Here is a 16,002-nt window from a genome sequence, read left to right as displayed (position 1 = left end):
TGCTTGAAATTTTAACACACTATTTGTTTAGGCATGCCATATTGTGGGATATATTTCTGTACCAATCGGATGCCAGCTTTATGTTAAAGGTTAACTTTGCTTATTTTGCATATTCACATCAGAGCGGGGGTATCACTAGTGAGCATTGGCTCACAGATATCTTGTTCGGTCATTCTTGTTGCGTTAATTCTTTGCTCAATTTTACTTCGTCATTTTTTATAAGTTTGATAAAAATTCCAATAGAAATTTATTGTCATTTAAGAAATGAAGATAATAATTTTTCTACAGTATTGATCGACGTATCAAAGAAAAAATTGACCGGAAAACTTCATCAATGCGTGTAGTTTTTCCTCTGTTTAACCATGAGCGCATGTTTGTCTATAATTGATCTCCTGTTAACAAAATCTTATAATTATAAATATAGATATACAACTATCATTAAAAGTAGAACAAAAGAACAGCATGCGCTGACAATTTATTATGTCTGAAAAAAAGTGGGTGTCCTCATTATCCTATGGTGATTCAAGTCTAACGACACATACCTATAAAAAAGACTTCGTACTTTATAAATATGAACTTTTTATCAGAGTAATTACATAAAGTTGCGGCTGAGACATTGACAATTCCTACCATATAAAGAAATATGCCCAATTCAAAAATTTATTTATTCGCAATTTTTGAATGTCCGTGCAGTTACCCTTAAGTTTATAAAAAGGGCGATTTCATTATCTATATTATTGTTACGGGCACTCAAACGAATGTATTACTAGTATCCATCAATAGTCACTGTGATCATTACATATAAAGCGGACTGTTTTTATATTGTTGTTGGATCTACTTAGTATATCAGGCCATCATCATCTGGCAATTTGTCGGACATGCAGGATCACCCATCTTGTTGTTCACAAGATTAATATTGACTATGAAAACATATTGATAGCTCCGTTTTAGTCTTTTGCATGGGAATTATACGTATGCTGCGACATTTTAAACAAATATATATATAGAAAAATAATCAAACATCCCTAAGAACTATTCACTTTATATGTTATCAAAATTTAAGCCGAACACTTCATGGTTTCGTACGTTTCATATTAGCTGTGGAAATCTTCTGAATATGGTGGGTTTTTTTTATTTTGAGTCTTGTATTTACATGAAAAGAACTAGATATATGTAAAATTGTTTTTGATGGATATTTAGGTTTTAAAAAATGTTCATCAATAATTGTATTGAAAAGCGTTGACATATGTGTAACTGTTTTCTATTACCATAGCATAGCGTCAATGTGGGACTTTATATATATACTTTAAATATAGTATCAACACTGATCGTTTCGCACGTGTAATAAGTCTGCGCAGTGAACCCGATAACCTTTACCGAAAACTATGAGTAGATTATAAGGCACCTGTCTATTATATGCAAGAACATATGTATATACATGCATAATAACTGTGCGTTTTTAATGATGCATCTTTGTCTTTGACAAAGTATTTAAATTTATCTTTATAAATTTGTTGAAAAACAATCATTAGATATTCCTAAGCATGTAAACAAAAGATTCTTAGAAAATATACTAAATCCGATATCATTTCTTGTTGTATCAACGAATTTGTCTTTGAGTTTTTTCGAGGGGGGGGGGGGGTACATGTATATTGATCAAAGTGCACAAAAACTACATATCACTCCATCTCCAGAATTCTCCAGAACCCCATTGAACAAAAAAAGAGAATTCCCAAAACCTCCTTACTGCACATGCACATGCAAATATATCAGTCATGAATGATGAATGATGGAACTTGGTGACATATGTGAAAAGAAGGTATGATGGTATTGTTTTTCCTTCTTTGCATTTACATTTCGCATGGTTGCATCTCATCAGAGACAGATTCAGAACACAAAAACAAAAAAGTCTGCAACTACGATTCCCCATTCAGAGAAAATTCTGAGAGAGAGAGAGAGAGAGAGAGAGAGAGAGAGAGAGAGAGAGAGAGAGAGAGAGAGAATTCGTAGCCCCTTAAATTATAAGAATATACCAATTGTTTACCGTCCAATTCATTTCTTTGGCATTGTGCACTTTAACTTTTTTATGTACATCCTTCCCCTTTTAATTACATTTATGCAACTGTTACACAGTATACACATGTAGGTTTTTCCAAGTATAAATCTTTTTTCTTGATAATTTTTCAATTTTACTGGATGCAGTAAAAAAATACTGGATTATTTAATCGTGTTAAAAGATATGGTGTCTGATATCCGGCCAAAAAAATAACCAACTTTAAAATCAAATGTTTTGAAACATGTTAACATCTTATGAAGTATATAAAGTATCAACTAATAGCGATTTGTCAATTCGTCTTATGTGTGCTTGTTATGGCTGTTTCATGCACCACGACCGTTTAATGTCATGATCAAAACTTGCTCTTCTATTAGGTTCAAAAATTATTTTGTACTTAAACTACGACAATTAAATGATTAAACACATCGGAATACTTTAGGTTGTCTTAAAAACAAAAAATCTTAGGGTTAAGCATTGGAATAGTATAATAGGTATAGCACATATAATGATGTCCAATATATGGTAATTATATGATTGTAGACGTTGCTTGCAAAAATTTATTCACATTTCAAACATCAACGTATGTGATAAATTGTGAAAGTAAACATTTAAAGAAATAAATTATATACGTAGTTAATCAATCCCTTGATTTTGTTTTTACTTTGTTGACATTTGTTTAAAAAAAACACCACTGCTACAAATTGAATGAGTACATTTCCAGTGAGATTTTGTAAGCATTTATTGTGTATTCAAGGGATCTCCAAATCCAGTGCCTAGCGTGCTATATATACATGTATATACACGGTCAAAATGATGATAGTCGTTTCATTTTTTACTAAAGTAATATCTGAAAAAGAATACGTAGATTTAATGACACCCCCCCCCCTTAAAACAATTTTTTCTCAAAAATATTCAAATTTATTTTGAAAGTTGTGCTAACTGCCTTATATCAAAAGTGGATGAATGTACATAATTGTTCGAGTATGTGTACAGGTAGGAGTAAATCTACGTACAAATAAACCATCACAAAATCATTGCATGACGGCCACGACGACATCCAATGATACATGTGTTTGTATATATGGTTAGTATGTTTGAAGGTTTCTACAAGACATCATTTATGTCAGAAAGAATCGATTATGGATTTCTCCATATATTCCCTTCAAAACTACAGGCTCTTATAAACTGCAAATACATCGCGATAGTTTGGTAGTTCATTCAGAGCTTACAATTGATTCTCGCAAAATTTATATCAGATTTTCTACCAGGGCCTTTCATATACATACATGTACTTTTAGAAAATCTTAGATAGGGAAACTTCGAGTACGGCATTAAAGAGTCCATATTTCTGAAAACGATCTGATGACTTGCAAATACCGCTAGTCAACATGGAAAACCATACTCTGCATTTTGTTTCATTGCAGAGGAATAACACTTTCATATCACTTATATTAAAACAAAAAATTGAGAATCATGGTGTGCATTTAGCCTGGTTCCCGAGGCCTTCCGATTGTGCAAGGCCTCGGGAACCAGGCTAGATGTGCATTCCGATATCGGTAATTAGTGTAATAATAAAATTATAATGTACTCTTACAATTTACGAGAAACTGCATGCATTAATTATCGGTTTTTTATTCTGATGAAGAACAGGGTTGAGAGGTTGGAGAGGTAATGACGACTAATTATTTGTTAATAATGGCGACTGAATAATTCATTTTTTTCTTAGTTTGTATGATGTTTTCATACTCATAACCGGGATAATTGAAAAGGAGGTATGATATACTTTAAACTTTCTTATTTTCGTGCGACTCAGTTTCACGAGAATCGCAAGAAGCTCAAAGTCGCAAATATATATCAGCTCAAACCAGTCTTTTATTTTTATTTTACATTAGTCTGATATAATCCACATTGAAGGCTGATGGATTCTTTGATCCGCTCACTTAGATCGCTACACTAGTGTAGCGATCTAAGTGAGCGGATAAAAGGATCTGATTTTAATCAGATTGCTGTATCTTTTGCGTATTTTAAAAATTTTGCCAAAAAATCAATAGTTTTTATTCACTGTAACAAAAGGTTGATGTTTCTAAAAATTAAAATCAATCTATATTGTAAAATTCAAGTAAAAATGATATGAAATTCATTGAAAATGAAAGGGAGAAGTGACTTTACGTTTATGACGTCGTGAAGGACATATATGTCCCTCTCGCAGCCAGCGGTAAAAGGACATATATGTCCCTGCCGCAGCCAGAGGGTTAATATGTGATGTTATATATTTATGTATTACTTAAATATGTCTGACTGTTTTAATAATACTAATAAGATCACCGTTTCCGTCATTGTCTAATAAGAAAATAGCAATTATCTTTCAAATCTGGGAAATTGGGAATACAAAAAAAACTTTGATAAGACCCCTGGAACAAACCAGGAGGTAAAAGGGTTTTTTTATTTGACCATTTGATGTCTTTTAGCCATAACTTTAATATGTAAAACAGAAAAATAAATCCTTAGGGCAGAAGTTTAAAAAAATTGCAAAAAATGTGCAAAATTTAGACATTTCACGCTAAACCCTATAGGGTCCTATGTTAAGAATTAACACAATTTGAGATGACCCCTTAAACAAACGGTGTGGTAAATGTCTTATTTTTTTTATCTTAAAATAATAATTATATCAGTAGAAATACATGTAAAAAATTTCATTCAAAAATCTAGGGCAGGATGAATTAGACCCGGCCTCGTTAAAACTCCAATAAATCTCATCAAAACGGAATTAAACAGACATAACTTTCTTCAATATGTTTTACAAGCCTTCTTTCAAAGAAAATCGGTGAAAATGTGTATTTTTTTCATTGAAAGTGCAATAGTTACATTCAGTGTATATTTCCGCTTATGTTTGCATTGGAAATATTTGACGTTCAATTTTCTATGAATACACTTTGTTCATTCATTTACCATGAGCACAAATATAGACATAACCAGGTGTTTTGATTATATCTATTTTTGTAAAATTAAATCAAATGTTCAACCTAACTAAACCAATTTGATATGTACTTTTGAAAAATAATCATTAAATTATATCTACTCCCTAATTAAAAAGATTTTTTCTACAAAGTTTCTGGCACTATGTTTTTAGCTGCAGAAGCGTACTAAATAACATGTTAATATGGCTGTTCCGTGTATGTTTCATATCCCTGACTGAGAGCTTATATAATGGCTTTACAGCGACGATACACATATATTTCACACAAAAGAAAATCAGTATGATTATAGATATAGGCATTGAATGCTTATTTTTTAGTGTCGGGGGTCCTATGACACGCCAATGCGGTGCAGATAAAGTATCATACTGCGCTAACGAGCGGTATTCAATTTGTTTGCACCGCATTGGTGTGTCATAGGACCCACGGCATCCAAAAATAAGTATTTGCATTCAATGCTTCAATAAAACACAAAGCATTCTTATTGAGACAAGTACATGTGGTACTTTTAGTCCATGGACATTTGTGTTTTAAACCTAGCTCACAGGACGATTTCCCTTATCATTCTGGCTATCTGTCCGTCCGTCAGAGTGTCTGTCCGCTTATACAGTAAAAGAAGCTTATTATGGAGTGCCAAGGACGGACAACTTTGCTTCGTTCTAAGCGCTATTCGTTATATCCGTCAAGTTAACAACAAAAAAATAAAGTCACGAGGAATGAAAGTCACTTCGCTGTGAGCGTCAATTCATTATTAGCGTGTTTGCTATAACCGTGTTATATTGTATATTGACTTCAAACAAATATGTGTATTTTAAAGTCAACAGTCGTTCAATTTTTTTTTTTTTAATTCCAAATTTGGACAATAATTCCTAACTCGTTCTATTTTGTTTTTACGATACCAAACTGTTCACAATGAACGAATAATAATGTTCCAAATTTAAGAAAAGACCGATTGTAAGTATAAAGTGTATGGTGACATTGATTTAAGTTTTTAGATGAAATGTTAATGTCATATGTCAACCTTATGTAGATTTCTTGTCCTCGACCGTTTATTTACTGTTCGTCTTGTCTGTTTTCTCCTTAATATGTAAGTGATTGTTCATTCAAGGATTTAAAATGTTCTTCAACCTAACGGATAAGTCAGACGAAAACATTCAAAGCAAAATCCTTTAACATGCTTTAAATGTCGGTATCAACAGTTCAACTGGTACAGTAACATGTGTTATAATCTATGATTTTAAAATCAGGTTTTAGCGGTATTATTAATATAAAAATGCTTACATAGTGAATTGCTTATTTGTTACCTTCAATTATTATCATTATTTTTTTTAATAGCATATCAAATTGCTTAATTGTTATCATCGATTAAAATGACAGACGAATAGTGTATTACAGCAATTGCTATCTAATGTTACCTTCACCTGTCTCAAGTCCCCAGGTAAGAATAATTCTGAACACACAATTCATTATCACCAATAGCTGAGCAGCAGAAAAATATGTCTCAATTTGCATCAGCAATCGAAAAGTAATAATAGAACACCTCTCTAATTATTTGATATGAATTTTGTTCCAAATTTAAATACAAATGTTCTTAAAATATATTTTTAGAATTCATTTTGAAAGTTAGAAATCTGTAAAAATCTTTAATGAAGGAAAATGAAGCTATTTGATAAAATTTAATATGAGCATGAAGCAACGACCTATTTATAAAGGAAAATGAACATGTAATTACAGTTTTGTTACCATAAAGAGATAATAAAGAGAGCCTTTTCATATCTTTCTTAACAGATTTTAGAACTGTAGGAATACCTTTTAAATAATCGCTATATCACATTGTAGTCTGTCACACTGTTTGTAATAGTGTTTAGATTGTCTAATTTAGACTGGTTCGCGGGGAGAAATATTTGCGACAGTGAGACTCTGGCGATTCTTGCAAATTTTTCTCGCACGCGGATAAAAGGTGGTTTACACTGTTAATTTAACAGTATAACATTTGAAAATAGTGACAAAGACCCCTTTAACTTATGGTTATAGTGATTTTCTTTTGAAAACTACTGTGCATTTAATTATACTACAAGTATCACTCAAGGAACGGAACGTCGGTATGCGGGACACTCTTGTTTTGAATTGCTGTCATATTATACACAATACCACATATTTATATTAAATGACCGGCGAGAATGCAGTACTGTGTTACTAATGTTATCATCATTATAGGAATATGAGCTGTATTTTTTTAGAATTTCATTTTGCTGCAAAAACGTACAAGTATGATAAGTCCGCCTGTAACTTAAACTTTTATGATAAGTAAGATTTAAAAAAAAATCATTAGTTTTTGTCAGGAGAAAGATTTCACTTATAAGCAATAAATAGCAGATCATTTTTTGTACAGGACGACAATAATTCAATTTTGCTCCAATTAAGGCTTCTTAATGGCTTTTCCGACAAATTTAGAGCGAACAAAAATTTAAAAACCATGATATTTTTTGTCATTTTAGTAAAAAATAACAATTTCTTTTTAAAAATAAAATTCAACATGAAAATTGCAGCTAATATTGCTTTAAACAATGACGGTTCAAAGTGGCATGTGAACCAGGTCAATTGACGTGCATGTTCTTTCGATAAGAACAGTAACTGTCACCCCACAAAATTGTTCAATTGGCATTGTTTTAACGCTATCTTAAAACGTTCGCAAATTTAATTTCTAAAGAATGCAATTGAAGTACAGAATCTGGAAATAGCGTGTTCAACAAAATTAAAATCAATCAAATGTTGCCGTTATTGAGAGTCCAACAAATGGTAAATCTGTATGATACGATTACTTTAACAATGAAGTATCATTGAAGGAAAGTTAATCTTAGTTAAAATGTTCGAAGAAGTATTCGTATGATCAAACAATGAGGAAGACTCGCTTACACCATCTGGACCTACATCCCATTGCCATTTTAAATTGTAGCGTCGAAAACACGCGTCCCTCGACGGGGCGGAGTTCGGAAAATGCTTCTTGTGACGATCGATTGACAGCATAGAAGTTCCTTAATGAACAATGATTATGTGAATCACGTGATATACTAATGGCTGAGCTTGTTTGCAAGCAAAATCTTGTCAACACCCATCGTTTTATATACCTCGTGATACCTGACATAATGTTCAATAACTGATGCATTGAAAACAAATATACATTATTAAAATTTTCAATACTATGCTAAAAGGGAAAATGATATATGAATTTTTTGATGATGTTCAAAACAAATGGTTGACAGACACTAAAGATTAATTATTTAAAGTTAACACTAGCATTGTATTGTAACTGCACGGTTTTGAAATTACACGCGTGACTGCATTTGTATTACAAAATATCAAAGTTTAATCGACGGTTAAATGTAGTACATTATAAAGGAAGCTCTCTCTATGTTGCGGTATTCCAAATTTGTTTTTGTGCATTATGAGACACTACCTTTTGTTTATTTGAAAGAATCTCCTCAGAACAAAATTCCAAATATTTCTAAATTATTGTAAAACACGTCTTGATAGTTTTATTTTTTTTCTTTTTTGCTTGCACGATATTGCAAAATGTTGATGTATAATTTTGTTTTGCATCCAGACTTATCTGTTTTCCATGAAAATTCTTAAACGCTGGGAATGCGGAGAACTTAAAAGAAGATTAACTTTTTTCAAAATGCATTTGTCAATAGTTCTTCGTATTTGGTTGGTGGAAATCCTAAAGTCTTGTTTATATCTTATTGTTTTATGGAAATGCGTAAGCTATTAATGATTTTTAATTTTTGTGAGAAAGAACCAAGATGGTTGTTGCTCAATTTCAATGCGTAAACATCAAAATAAGTGTACAAATATACAAATCCAGGTACATTGTTTAACCATAATTTTTTAAGGGGTGTGTGGGGGGTGGGGGTTACAAAAAATACATTGTTTATAAACTCAAACCTTTAAGTACATGTATCATATTTGTTTATTCCATCCATATAAAGAAACTGGAATATAATTTAAATGATATAGATTATCTCCTGATTCACAATGGTATAGATATTTTATTAACGGAAATATGTGTTTGTATCCCCCAAGCTTCAGATACGTGTGCTTGTATTCCCCAATGCTTGGATATGGGTGTTTCTATCCCCAATGACTTGGATATGTATGCTTGTATCCCACAGCCTTGGATATGTGTGTTTGTATTAGAAAGCCTTAGATATGTATGTTTGTATATCCATCAAGCTTTGGATATGTGTTTGTATCCATCAAGTCATGGATATATGAGTTTGTATCCTACAAGCCTTCGTTTGTTTTTGTATCATGAAATCCTTTGATATCTGCCTTTGTATCCCTAAAACCTTGGATATGTGTGCTTGTATCTCCCAAGCCTTGTATTTATGTGTTTCTATCCAATAATTCTTGGATATCTATGTTTGTATCCCAGAGTCTTGGGTACATGTGTTTGTATCCTCAAAGCCTAGGATATGTTTTTGTACCTCCAAGTCTTGGATATGTGTGTTTGTATCCAACAGCCGTACATGTGTTTGTATCCCCAAGTCTTGGATTTTTTTTTGTATCCCCCACCCTTGTATGTTTGCTGGCATACACAAAACCTTGAAAATGTTTGTATGAGTCCCCCATCCCGTGTGTGTGTGTTTATATTAACCAAGCCTTGAATATATGTGTTTTTATCCTCGAAGCTTAATAGATGGATATTTGTGTCCCTTAAATCTTTGATATGTGTGTTTGTATTCCCAAGCCTTTGAAATATGTTTTTGTATCCCCCAAATCTTTGATATTTAATTCCTTAAGCCTTTGATATATGTGTTTGTATCCCAGAGCCATTGGTACGTGTGTTTCCATCCCCCATGCCTTGTTTATTTGTGTTTTTATCCATCAAGCCTTGGATATAAGTTTCTGTAGCCCCTAATCCTTGCATATGTGTACCTGTATCCCCCAAGCCTTGGATATGTAGGTATTTATTTCCCCCAAAGCATTGTATATGTTTGTATATGTATATTATATATGTATCTCCAAAGCATTTGATATCTGCGTTTCTTTCCCTCAAGCATTGGATATATGTGTTTTTATAATATGTATCCCCCAAGCCTTGAATATGTGTGTTTGTACCACATAAGCCTTTGATATGTGTTAAAATCCCCAAAGCCTTGTATATGTGTTTTTGTATCCTCAAAGCCTTGGATATGTATGTTTGTATCTTTCAAGCCTTGTATATGTGTGTATTTAAATCCCCCGACCAATGGATACATGTGTTTGTATCTCCCAAGCCTAGCATATGTGTGTTTGTATCCCCCAAGCCTTGGATATGTATGTTTGTATCTTTAAAGCCTTGGATATGTGAATTTATATTCCACAAGCACTGGATATGTTTGTTTGTATTCCCCAAGCCTTGGATATGTATGTTTTTATCTTTCAAGCCTTGGATATGTGTATTATTTTCTCCAAGCATTGGATACGTGTGTTTGTATATATGTATATGTATGTGTGTTTGTATCCCCCAACCATTGGATATGTATGTCAGTATCTTTCAAGCATTGGATTTGTGTGTACTTATATCCCCCAAGCCTTGGATATGTGTGTTTGAACCTCCCAAACCTTGGATACGTTTGTTTGTACCCCCAAGCCTTGGATATGTGTGATTGTATCCCCCAAGCCTTCGCTAGGAGAAACAAACCCACTACGATACCTTATTTCCTTTATCACATGTTTTTTTTTATTTTTTGTTAAACTGCGATTTTTTTTATAAACATCATAGGTTTGAGCCGTGCGACACTTTTACAACGAGATGGCAGCAATTTTACGCATAAAAAAGTTCAAAGCTAAGCAAACATTTCATTTTCGAGAAGATTCGTATTGGCGTATGAAAGACAGTTATAAAACAGCGTTAAATGCTTTATTTCAATTATGTTCAAATACATGTCATCTTTATGCGTTCAACTTTATGATTTTGTTACTTTTTCAATCTACGTCAATCACCCGACTTAAAGCTTTATAATAATCAATCATGTCGCCACATGTCGTATGAATACACAGTGCAACATGAAAACCTTATCAAACGAGTGTTATCTCTGCATGTTTAGCTAATTTTGTGATAAAAAATGAGTATATAAGCTAAATGAAATAAAAAAAATTAACCCATTTCTGCATTACTGTTAACTTAATTTTATTCGCGACGACTTTATTTCACGTTTACTTCCGATGAATGGGTCCGCGACGACTCATGTTCGTAACCAAGACTTATCCAGACTCGTGTTGTTATAACAACCAAACAACGATGACTAATTTGCGACCTCGAGACCTTACAATATGCAACTCTATGACGTAGTTCTGGTTTAAAAAAAAAAGAAGATATAAAGTTAAATTAGTTCTGCTGTAACACTTTTCTATATTTAGCAGGGTTTGCTGAGATGGGGACATGCGTACACTTCCCCTTATGATTATGAATTGTTAGCATATAATATTCCTATATGCTAAGAAATAATTTTCGACGAAAAGCAGGCGATTCATTTTTGGGAGTTGATTTTAATCAACTCTCCTATGCAGTTACTCTGGCAAACCGAAACTGGAACAGTGTTTGGACCTAAGCACAAATCATCACCGCTGACAAGACTTAGTTCTTGAATTTCAGAAAATAATCAATAAATTCGATGTAATGTGTGCTGAATCATTTCTTTAAATTAAACTTATTCATGAATACCTTTAAAATAGTCAGATTTTAAAAAGTACAAACAATTTAGATATTTTTGCAGTCGTATGTATTCCTACGCCGGAGTTCAATATAGTCTCGTTCAACCATCGGCTGTCTCCGTAAATCCCCGACAAGCAGAGAGTCAGTCTATATTTAGAGGTTCAAGCTATCACGCGACCTGGTGTTGGCACAATCGCAACTTCTTTGGGCTTTCCGGCAGGCTCGGAAAAACACCTCGAATGTATTACCTTAGCGTCCATGACAACCCCCCTCTTTATAAAATTTGAGTGAAATACAACACATTTTACGATCTGTTGAGATTTCACATAGACTTCGTTAAAGTCAATGATATACCCTAAAATATACCGCAAAAGCGACACCCGAGGCTGTCTAGCCGATACTTATTGGGAAGCGACTCCATTTTGTATAAAATTCTAACATCCGGTGATGTTAATACATTCGAGGTGTTTTTCCGAGCCTGCCGGAAAGGCCCGAGAAGTTGCGATTGGGTGTTGGCAGAGAGTACGTCTTGCTTGTCGGAGATTAACGGAGACAGCTGAGCAGATGGTTGAACGAGACCATAGTTCATTATTGCATGGATTCATACAAGTTTTTAAATATTTTGATTACTGATACATAGTTTGATGGAATCAATTCTATTTCTAAATATTACACAGCATAATTCATAAAAGGTTTTCTCGAAATTCTTGTCGTAAAAGTCCGAGAATTCATATTATAAAAGTGTGCGTAATTCAAATACAGATTATAAACTACTTGCCAAGCAAAATAACATATCTTTGATCTTAAAATAAATAACAATCGATAAAATCAACTCCCGTCAGTACTTCAGTACTTTGATTTTATATAGTTTGCAATTTTATATGAAAGAAACATTTTTAATTATTATTATTTTTTTTGGTTAAACAATATCATACGGATTTTTTACCTATCAATTTATCATAATGACTTTTATGATATTATAATTTAATTATGGTTGTAACGCGGTATTTGATTGGATAGAAAAAAATAGTTAAATGGGGGTACAGCTTTTTTGAAAATATGCCCTACAATTTAAAAGTTGTTTAAATCTCGTGAAAATGCAAACCATCTTGAACACATGCTTGTATAACCTAGTTTGCACGTCACAAGACACGTCACAATGCACCAACGTCAAACACCTACTAATCTGCTTGAGGTTACGTTTGAAATTTGAACCGATTAATATCTTTCTTAAAAGAAAAACGTACTCAATTTGTACCGTAAATTACAGAAAATTAAGTTAAAAGTAATGAACTCAATATCTACCCAAGTTATGTTAGTATAACCTGGTTTAGAGCAAATTACGGTTTTTCAGTGCCTGTTTTGTGGATTATGAAGCGTAAACTTCCCTAACTCGGGTTATACAAGTATAAACTTGGTAGACATTGAGTTCATTCCTAAAATATCAATTTTGATCCTCGAAATCTTCTCTTTCTCAACATGCACACACCTTTCCTCCTCTACATGGAGAGTAGCCCGTGTCCCAATCTGTATATAAAGAGGAAAATGAAAAGCATCTTCCTGATGACCACTCTTTTTCAATTTATTACATTTTCATATGTATTATTTTTTTTAAAAATACTAATATAATTTACAAAATTATATTAAATTACAAATTACAAATTATTAAAATTTAATGAATCATGATATTAAAAAAAAACCTCATTACAAAATCTCTGAAATCTAAATATTATTAGTTAAACCCACTGAGCCAATTTAACTTTGAGAATGCGAGGAAATGTATTTATTTTATCACACTTGTACATTAAATGAGGAGGCGGAAATACAGTTCCAGGTGACTATGGAGAGACGTGTTTTATGCCTCCCCATTTTAGCAACACGGTCTCATACGCTTTGAACAATATCTCCAAACACTTAAAGGGGCATGGTCACGATTTTGGTCAAATTCTATTTTTATGCTTTTATTATTTACAATGCTTTAGAAATGATTTTTAATGGTCAAATAAAATTTGAGAGTCACTCTCAAAGTTATAAGCAAGATACATGGCCCACAATTCTTTGTCATGTAAACAAGGCTCGTGCCCTGTTTTTGTTTACATAAGTTCAATATTACAGTAAAAATATTTTTCCAGCTTTTTTTGGTTAACTTTTTATCTATTTTAGGCATAGATAAACAGTTCCTTACGTTTAAAACATTCCTTTTAGGTTTTAAAACTGAAATGTTTACTTCAACGTTCAAAATGTAAACAAACGCTTTGTTTACCTAGCGAAGAATTTCAAGCTCTGTAACTCGCTTATACTTCATCAAATGACACTCAAATTTCGGTCGCCTATTAAAAATGCCTTTCTTAAGTACTGTAAATGATAAAATCGGAAAAATAAATTTGACCAAAATCGAGACCATGCCCCTTTAATTAAGTAATGCCATCAAATCCAAGCTTAAGATCTGACGCACCGTGGTCGATTAGTGGTGGACGTTTATTCATATTTTTGATCCGGAGCAGACAGCTCATCACTGGACTTATAATAATTACCTTGGACATAAACAATCATACGCTATCTGTAAAACTTATTCATTTTTAACCAATTTTGTAAAAAAAAAAATCCCTTCTAATAACCACCCCCACCCCCCCCCCCACCCCCGGCAACTAACATAATATCTTTTCCTTGTCCTTTAGATTAATAACATTAAATGAAATTCAAACTTTATTTGCAGCTTCATATTTTTATTAAGGTGACTCGTTTACGTATCGACTAAGAGAAAAAAGGAAAATATGAGAATCTTTTGAGAATCTTATGAGAATCTTTTGAGAATCTTATGAGAATCTTTTAGGAATCATCCTAGGCAACTCTATCGTTTTATAGGTCCATATTGCTCTACTTTGAATTTGTATTTCGTTTTATGAGTTTTTGAGATTGTTGACAGTTTGTTATTGCCATTTTTTCATTCCAAAAAACTATTAATGAAATTGTTACACACAACATCTATATATAACTAATATAACTCTATATTTACATCTAACGAGTATGATTTCCTCTATTTCTTACGGAAAATTATAGTTAATTCATAGATCTATAGAAACAGACTGAAATCTAAATGTCGCGTATATCGATTGGTCAAAATCTACAAGGACTGAAACTAACAAGAATTTGACAGGACTGAGTCTACACCCCTCGTTTATCAATTGGCCAAAACTTACAGCGCCCGAGAAAAACAACGGACTACACAAAATAATAATCAAGATCCCATTGGAGAGGATTTGGCTGTTTCTTTTAGCTAGCGTACTGATGTACATTAACGGTAATTTCGTGAATTTTACTTACTTTTTATTTTTAAGGTCTTTCGTTTCCAACGGAAGACCTTATAGTGATGGTAAGTTTTTTTTATTAAGGTCTTCCGTTTCCAACGGAAGACCTTATAGTGAGTGTAATGTATCTTTTTAAGGTCTTCCGTTTCCAACGGAAGACCTTATAGAGATTGTAAGTTTTTTTTTATTAAGGTCTTCCGTTTCCAACAGAAGACCTTATAATGATTGTAATGTTTCTTATTATTATTCTTATTTTTTTCCCCATTTTTCTCAGAGATGACTAAAGATATTTTCTTGAAATTTTCAGGAATGATAGAAAATAATATTTTCTAGAGTGTTTTTTTTTCTTCATTTTTTCAAAATTCACTTCCGGTCGTCCGTTTCCTGTCCCGCGACGATAAGCTTGTCACCTGGAGATCTCAAAAATGATAAAGACTTGAACATCCAAACTTTGTACGATGATAGACCTGTGTATGTAGATGTGTATAAACTATTTTGTTTTGTTCGTCGTTACTTCCGGTCGTCACCGGAAACACTTCAAAAATAGTTGTTTTACGCATTGAATTCATTTTCCATAAATTAAATTTTTAAGTCTAAATCTATACATAACTTATCTATGCGATGTTAAAATCAACGAAAAAGTTCTACTTCCGGTGAGATATCTCAATCATCTCAGGTAGCTCTTAAAAACACATAAAGTACCCGCAAGATATCAGAAGCTATAAGTGATCAAGACACGAAACTTTCATGGATGATAGACATTTGATTGTAGATGTGTTTAACTGGTTTCATTTTGTCTTCCGTCACTTCCGGTCCACACCGGAAGAGTTAAAAAAATCGAGCTGTTTATAAGTTTAACAGTTTTCCTTTGAAATTTTTAGTTAGATTAATGAAAAATAATGTACCAAAGGTAAGTATACAAGAAATATTTAATATAATTTACATTGAACACTTCCGTTTGTC

The sequence above is a fragment of the Crassostrea angulata genome, chromosome 2 (genome assembly GCF_025612915.1).
Source record: "Crassostrea angulata isolate pt1a10 chromosome 2, ASM2561291v2, whole genome shotgun sequence".
Lineage (NCBI taxonomy): Eukaryota > Metazoa > Mollusca > Bivalvia > Ostreida > Ostreidae > Magallana > Magallana angulata.
Note: the sequence above shows the minus strand (reverse complement) of the source record.